This window comes from Castor canadensis, chromosome 6, assembly GCF_047511655.1.
Source record: "Castor canadensis chromosome 6, mCasCan1.hap1v2, whole genome shotgun sequence".
Lineage (NCBI taxonomy): Eukaryota > Metazoa > Chordata > Mammalia > Rodentia > Castoridae > Castor > Castor canadensis.
This window is the reverse complement of record NC_133391.1, coordinates 94,898,903-94,908,257: the sequence shown is the minus strand read 5'-3', so window position 1 is coordinate 94,908,257 and position 9,355 is coordinate 94,898,903.

Below are 9,355 nucleotides of genomic sequence, written 5' to 3'. Positions count from 1 at the left end.
ACTCTGTGGAACCTATACCCACAGACACCAAGGTCTATTATATTCTGGTAAGGGCTTCATGATGTTCTGTGCATGGTGGAAAAGCAGAAGGGCAAATAGCACATGTACAAAAGAGTTAAGGGTAAACTGCTCTCCCAGTAACTAACTCACTTCCACAGAAACTACATTAATTCCTTCATGATGGTTTGAGCTCCAATAATCTAATTACAGTCCCAGCACCTCTCAACACATTACATTGGAGACCAAGTCTCAAGCACACAAACTCTAGGGGACAAGACATAGCACATATATCTCTTTTAATCGACAGGAAATCTTTTCAGAAAACAAATATATATATTTGGCAATTCACAATTAACAAGTAGAGTTACTGAAAAATTCACTTATATGGATAGCTTTACTTCCCAAAAGGGTCAAATATATCAGAGAGAGAGAAAGAGAAGGAGAGGAAGGAAGAGGGAGGGATGAAGGGAGAGGGAGACATGGAGGGAAGGACAGGAAGAGAAGGGAGGGAGAAAGGGAGAGAAACGTGCTTCAAGTGATTTCAAAAATGATTTTTCTTTTTTGAGACATAGTCTCAGTATGTAACCCAGACTGGCCTGGAACTTGTGATGCTTCTGCCTCGGCGTCCTGAGTGCTGGGGTTACAGACAAGCACCACCATGCCACTCAGTCCTTTTTTTTTTCTTTCTTCAAAGTCTAATGCTCTTGGTTCTGGAAAACTCAGAAGCTGAATGAAACACCACCAAATCAGCAAGTCTCAGAAAATGAGCACAAAAAAAAAAAAAAAAAAGAAGAAGAAAGTCAGATTTTAATGACACTAAAAGAAATCCATATTAGCTAAATCCTGTGTAAGGGATGAAATGGTCACTTGTCAACCAGAGTAAAGGAATACCCAGCAGGTGAAGGTAGATACCGGTAAGGAGCAAGTCATTTTGCCTGTAGCAGTTCTGAAAGGCTCAGGAACTGGAGGAGCCATGAACCAAGAAAGACTTGAGTGATTCTGGCAACAGAGTATAAGGAAACTATATAAAACAATTAGAACCTGAGTCTCTAAAAGATTGGTCCAGACAAACAACCTATGGATGGATACCGCAGTTGAAGGAGAAAATAAAAATCACAGATGTGCTCCCCATGGTCCTTCAGTGAAGCTCAACTACTGGGTATTAGCACCTACAATGCTCATGGACCTTTCACTGAACCTCTGAGGGTCCTATACACAAACAGGAAACTAGGCTCACCAGCAAATCAAGGGAAGCCTCCACAGGAATGGGATGGAAACCCCTACTGACCCCCAACCCCATGAGAGAAAAAGAATACAAATGGAAACAATTCAAGGGGGACAGCCTCAGATAAAACCATCCAAGACCAAGTGGATGGATTTAATCCTGAAAACAAACAAGGAGCTCTTGGAAATTAAAAATGTACTATATCAGAATTAAACTTCTCACTAGAAAATTGGGAAATAAGCCTAGGAAATCTTCAAGATGGCAGAACAAATTGACAGAATAGTTCTTGTTATTGTTTTTGTTTTTTTTAATTTAAAGTGTCAAGCTTGGATGTGACTATCAGCTGAGTAATTACCGAAAAAACTGAGCTGAAAAAAATGTTCAAAGGAAGAGATCTGAAGAATGCCAAGCAAATGAAAATGTAATACAATTAATTGAAAAAGTTGTACAAACAAGAGTTGTAGTGGGGGGAAGAGGAAAGAAAAGGATACTGAGGGGTGAGTAGACTGTGTGTGTATGTGTGTGTGTGTGTGTGTGTGTGTGTGTGAAGACAGCATAATGAAACCCACCAAACACAGTTTGAGAAAGGGGGAGTTTGAGAAGGTAAAGGAGTGAGTGAACTTGTTCAAAGTACATTCCATGCCTCCATGGAATTACCACAATGAAACCTTATACTACCAATGCATGCTAACTAAAAAGTAAAATCAAAGACAAAGTAGAAAGAAAGAAGAGTTGTAGTGCACTGCTTGGCTCCCTGAAGAGAAAAATCTGACTGTATATCACAAATGGGAACACTGAATGAGTGCACCTAATAGTTTTAGTGCTATATTGGAACAAAAAAAAAAAGAGGTGAACAATATAAGTATGAGGACAATTATGTGCTACCACAAAAATTAATTTAAAATGATTAACATTGATAAAAATAAGGGAAAACATTAAATAAATTACAGGACTGTGGGGGTAAACAGTAGGGGTGTAAAACTCAAGATTTAAATTGGTTGCTTGGGGAGTGGTATTCAGATGTAAAAGAGACAGGGAAACTGCTCAGTGTGTTCATTTTTAAGCCTTTTAATACATCAAACTTTTTAAAACCAGAAGCATGATTACTCTGAAAAATGAAAACTATAATGAAAACGTCCATACAAACGTCTCAAGCTGTAGACAGGACCACACTTTGATCAGTGGCTGTGGTTTGCAGGAAGCACCTGGGTGGTACATGGATAAGACCACACCAGGGCTTCCTGGAAAAGCAGGGATGGATCTGGCTACACCTGAGATCTGCATTGCTCTTCTGCTAGCTCAGGTGTCGTCAGGTTATCGAAGTTCTACTTCTCTGAAATGCAGTATATACAAAACTATGAAACTTGAAGTAAATGCTATACTATAGTGTTTTTCAAATTATTTTCCTCTTTCCTCTTCATTGTAGGTCTCCTATGGTCTATGACAGGTCCTCAGGCTGTTTGACAATTAAAATTAAAAAAAAAAACTTACAACTTGAAATGTAAGATTAATTATACTTTTTTTTTAATATTTCATTATTGAGCCAGGCACCAGTGGCTAATGCCTGTAATCTTAGCTATTCAGGAGGCAGAGATCAGTAGATCGAAGTTCAAAGCCAAACTCTGGCAAACAGTTTGAGAGACCCTATCTCAAAAAATCCATTCCAAAAAAGGGCTGGTGGAATGACTCAAGGTGTAGGCTCTAAGTTCAAGCCTCAGTACCACACACACACACACACACACACACACAAAGAATTCATTGTGTTCTAATAATTCCTAAGCTTTCAGAGGTTGGACTTTTGCTTAACATTCATGTAAACTGAAATATTGCCTCTTGACTCATGGTGTTTTCAAGTCAATTGGACATCATCACTTACATGTGTTACATTTGCATTTTTCATTGTTATCATCCCAATTCAAAGAAAATGTATCCATAGGTCAAAAGTCACTCATTAAGATTGAAAGCAGTGATGACAATGGTGATGTAAGCAGTCTGACTCAGAATAAGATTGGAAGTAAAAGGAGCAGCACTCCAGTGTGAAATGGCTTGTGAATCTGCATGGACCGAAGCAAATAAATCTAAATGTGTAATGATTTTGTACAAGCAGCCAAAGAAGAAAAGAGTGATTAAGCTCTATGACAAATATAAGATAAAGGAACAGCATTGGAAAATTGATCCACTGCCACCAGTTCCAATATGTTATCTGTTAAAGCACTTGTCTACTGTGACATATAACCCTAGAGGATTTCAAGTATAGTAACTCCTCTTGTAAAAATCAATCAGTTTTACAAAACTACATAAAATCATGCTAGCACTACACAATTGTTTATTTTCTGAAGGCAAATAAGTGACTAAACTATAAACTGATATTTATTCATATGTATATAACTGCTATACTTTATTAATGTGAAGCTTTTAAAATGAACAAAAATGTCAATGTCATATAGGAGACAGAGTAAAATGGTCTTGAAGAAAACCATGTCCAAATGTGTATCTAACCAGGTATCAATAACTTGTAAAACACATACCATTAAATCAGTATCATGCCAGGTGTGATGGCACACACCTGTAATTCTAGCACTTGGGAGGCTAAGGGAGAAGCATCAGTTCAAGAGTAGCCTCAGCAACATAGCAAGACCCTGTCTCAAAACACAAGCAAACAAATAAACAAAACAATTGCCTTGGAATTTAACAAGCTAGTAGAACAGAGGCTAGAAATTGACCTAGCAAATATATGTATACATATGGAAAGAGACAGAATGACTCGATATATAACATAAGTGACTACTGAAATCAGTGGTAAAAGAAAAACATATTCAATAAATTGAAAGGCTCATATATCTGATTTCATCAAAATCTGTAAATTTGACATGAAATTTTAGGACATATTTATGTACTAAAACTATGAAAACATTTGGTAGAAGAACGAAGAGAAGTATATTCAGAGAAGGTACAAGGAAATTTCAATTATTTCTATATAACTAATACATACTATATATCTTATGTATTGTATCTTTATTGGTGAACAGTATGTATAAGAAACATATATGACTGATCCAGCAATTCCACTCTTTGTGATATACCCAAACGAATTTAAGTCAGGTTACAAAGACACTTGCATACCCATGTTTATTGTAGCATTATTCATAATAGCTAAGCTATGGAAACAGTTAAGATGCCCCACTAGTAATAAATGGATTTAAAAAATGTGGTACTTATATACAAAGGAATTTTATTCAGCTACAAAGAAGAATGAAATTTTGTTGCTTGCAGGCAAATGGATGGAACTGGAGAACATCATCTTAAGTGAAGTTAGGTTCAGAAGGCCAAAAGCCACATGTTTTCTATCATATGTGACCTAATACAAATACAGAAATATTATGAAAAACTGGTCACACTAAGTGGAGGTCACTTATGAGAGGGGGAAGGTAAAAGAAGGAAACTGAGAAGGTGAATATAGTTGATATCCTCTCTATACAGGAATGAATACAGAATTTTTTAACCAGTTAAAACCACCATAAGAAAGAGACTAAGGTAGAAAGAAGAAAAATAGAGGATATGAAGCAAATTGGGCTATAATACACACATACATGGAGGTGCCACAAGGAAACTCCCTGTGTAGCTATCTTAAACAAACAAAAATGTCGCTTTTTTTCCTTTTCTGTTTTTCTTATACAAAATTGGAGAACAGGAGGATGGAACAGGTCCTGTGGCAGGGGGGGTACCAATGGGAGAGGAGAGGAGTTGGGGAAATGGTGAAGGAGGGTAACCATGGTACAAATATGGTACACACATGTGTAAATGGAAAAATGATATCTGTTGAAGTTATTCCAAGAATGGGGGCAGGAAAGATAAAGGAGAACAGTGGAGGGAGTAAATTCAATTATGATATATTTGATATATTGTAAGAACTTTTGTAAATGCCACAATGTACCCCACACAACACAATAATAAACAAAAAAGCATATATGACAAAATACTATGAGTTGACAAAAATGGCTTATCGGTATAGATAGTATTATTTTCTGTAATTTTCTACTTTATAGTTAAAATAGTTTATAGTAAAAAAAACTTAAGACTATGTAAGACACATAAAGAAGATATTAAGAAAATAGAATGTCAGGTCCATCATGTGATAATAGGTGTTTCAGAGGGAACTATTAGAGCAAGTGGGAGCATGGCTGAATATTTTCCAAAATTGATGAAAGACACAAATCAAGTTTCTCTCTCCCACCCTCCTTCCCCCATCCTCCCCACAAACACATTTTTTTTTTTAAAAGAGCAATTGACCTTGAGCTGGGATGTCTTGAGTACAATTTTTACCAGGGGAATAAAAATATCTGAGCTGGAGTGGAACAAATTTGTTATAAAATTTGAATATCAAAAATTGTATTTGTCTGCTAATGAGCAAATAATGAAAAATTAAGCTATTGGTAAAGAAAATCCTTTTTCAAGTGACTTTATTAGATGTTATATGCCATGAGTGGTACACAATGGAGAAAGCACAGTTTTTCATGTGCTAGCAGATAATCCACCTCACTATTACACAGTCACTGGTGATCAAATTATGACACAGACTTAATCATATATGCTATACATATAAGTAGAAATAGTTGATGATTTTCATTTGTTTTATTACTGAAAACCAGGAGTACATGAGAATAGAATTTTCATTTAGTTAATTTTTTTTCCTGATACAGGGGAGGGGTTGGAAAAATATAAGGCCCCCAGGTCAAATCTGATCCAGTACCTTTTAATCTGCTAGTTTAAGATTTATATTTCTATGGAGTTTAAAAGAATAAAATTCTTAGATTGATACTTTCTAACACGAATATTATATGAATTTGGGATTTCAGCATCCATAAATACAGTTTTGTTTTAGCACAAGGACATTGTTTGATTCTGTGCTATTTGTGTCTATTTTCATGCTACAAAGGCCAAAAAGTTGCAACAGAGCCCATAGGGTTTGCAAAATCTAAACACTCACTTTCTGGTCATTTACAGAAAATATGTACTGACTTCTGACACAAACTGCAATAGGTGGCTCCAATGCTCCTGCTGGATATGCAGGAAGGAAAAAAAATAAATTGTAAATAAAATAATTTATACATTAATACCAATTATACACTGTTTAAGTCATAGAAAAGAGATTTAGAAAATATGGCACCTGATCCTAAATGATTTAGCACTAAATGAAATCATTAAAAGTATTGATAAAACTAAGCTGTGGTAATGACCATAACTCCTATCTTCAAGCTATGTGAAGAAGCCAGAAGTAAGAAAATGATTGTGCTTTTTCAGACCACAGTACCTTGCTTTTGAAGGGGAAGTTGTTTGGGCTTTGAAAAGGAGAAATGAAATTCAAACACTGTATCACATCCTTGAAAATGTCAGCAAAGATCATATTTTTAGTGTCATGATGTGTTACTCTTGAGAATAGCCAGATCTCACCACTTCAACACCAAAATCTTACAAGTTTGTATGTTGAATAGGAGATAGAAATTTTCTTAAGAAGACCAAGTTGTGGCTCAAATTATTGCATTGTTGAGTTTTACTCTTTTCAAGCCTTGGTATTTGCTCATTTTTCAGGGAATGAAATGAATGATCTATTGTTGTACACACTTTAAGTCTCCCACTCCAATTCTGAAACAGAACTTAAAGAAATGTTCCAGAAACAATTACAAGAGTGAAGAGACATCCAACAGAATGGGAGAAAATCTTTGCCAGCTGTTCATCTGAAAGGGGATTAGTATCCAAAATATATAAAGAGCTCAAAAAATTAAACACCAAAAGAACAAATAATCCAATCAATAAATGGGCAAATAAATTGAACAGACAGTACTGAACAGAAGTACAAATGGTCAATAAATACATGAAAAAATGTTCAACATGTTTAACCATCGGGAAAATGCAAATCAAAACTACATTAGGACCTACCTCATCTTACCCCAGTCAGAATGGCAATCAACAAATGCTAACCAGGAAGTGAGAGGAGAGAGAGGAACCCTTATACACTGTTATGAGAATGCAAATTAGTGCAGACATACGGAAACCAATGTAGAGTTTTCTCAAAAAATTCAAAATACAGCTACCATATATGATCCAGATATATTATTCTCAGGCATATACCCAAAGGAGTCTAAGTCAGCATACAGTTGAGATACCTGCATATCCATGTTTATTGCTGCACTATTCATAATAACTGAGTTATGGAATCAGTCATTATCCATTTACAGATGATTGAATAAGGAAAATGTGGTCTATATACATAGTGGAGTATTATTTAGCTGTAAGAACAAAATTGTCATTTGCAGGAAAATGAATGGAACTGGAGATCATGCTAAGCAAAATAAGCCATACTCACTCAGAAAGACAAATATTGCATGTTTTCTTTTATATGTAAAATCTAGATTTGAAAAAAATAAGTAGAATGATTACTATTTGGGAAGGGAACCAGCAGAAAGAGGCAGGAGAGACAAGAGAGGGTAAGAGGGAAATAAATATGATGAAAGCATATCATATACACCCATTAACAAATATACAAAAAAAGAAAAATGGTGTTAAAAAAAAGAAACATTCCAGAGCTAAATGAGACCTACAAGTTCAACCTCAATTGTTGCTGTTGTTGTTTTCATAGGCTAACTCATCAACATGTATCATCAAAGTGATGAAAGCATTTTTAGTGAGCAATCTCTTTAACTTCTGGGTTCACATTCAATACAAACATGGAAAGCTAATTGTAATCAACCAGTTACTTCCATTCTCAGGGATTCACAAATGTTATTTTCTAATTCATTTGCAATGAGGATCAAGATAGAAAACCTTTTAGATATGAAACGTCACTGTGCTACCTTCATAAAGACTGCCATTCATTTATGTGATTTGAAACAAAAATCATTAACATTTTAGGTATTTGCTTTCCTTTTTAAAAATTGTAATGAATTCATTTTTCCTTATTTGTCTAAAAACTGATGTTTGTAATTTTCATTTAATAGGCCCATAGTCACTGGAGTAAACTTGGGTAAAATATTTAAAATAGAATAAATACCTTTTCTGTTAGAAGTAAATTACGAAAATGTCATGAAGGGAATAGGAAATCAAGTGAACTTTGAAGGACAGACTGGAGTCTGATACAGAAACATTTTGAGTTCAAGAAATGTGATAATCAAGGTAAGTTTGGGTCAGTGAGCAGACCAGTTTTGGGGAGTGTAAAACAGTAGATAGGAGATAAAAATGTCTACAAAGTTCACTCAAAGGGAGATTCCTTGTTTCCTCAATGATGATAAGTACATTTCCATTTATTTTTAGTTTTAAAGTTTAGCACTCTTCTTTTTTTAATTTCAAAGCTCTACCACAGGTAAAAGCATATATTTTAAAGAACTTCCAAATCTGGTTGTGAGTGCCTAAAAGAGTGGATTTTTGGCAAAGAGAAGAAGGTCGCAGAAGTGTGAGAAAGATTAAAAGTAATATATTCCAATAAGCACATTAACTAGACAAAATAAATTATTTCCAACCTAGAATTTTAAAACCTGTCCAATTATCAAGTAAGTTAGAGGTAAGAAAAAAGTAATTTTCAAAATACATTCCAATTAATTCCTATTCATCCTTTCTCAGAATAATATTACAGAATATGCCCACAAAAATAAAAGAGTAAACCAAGTAGGAAGACAGGGATCTAAGAACCAAGGATGAAGCACAGAAAGTCCTTATTGTGAGTGAAGGAAGATCTATGGCATGGTTGAGCAGCAGACTAGAAGCACAGCAACCTCAAAAGGAAAGGCCACAGGACTTTGGAGGACTTAAAGAAGGTGAAATCGTACAGTACCTAATGTGTTCGAAAATATTAATTAAAGGTTTATACAATTATGGGAGACTCAGACCAGATTTAGCACATGAAAAATTAAGTAAGGGAAAACCAAGGCACGAATTCCAAGGAAGAGAAGATATTTAATTTGTAATCACAGTATTACAAATGCTTAAGAGTAAATGATTGTAATCATTTGGTGATGATCATTTTTCAAATCAAGTAATTTTCTTTCTTACCACAAAGTAGTAGGAGGATCTAAGCATTGTAAGTAAATTGATCATTATAATAATGATCAATCACAAGGGCACAGTATTACAAATACT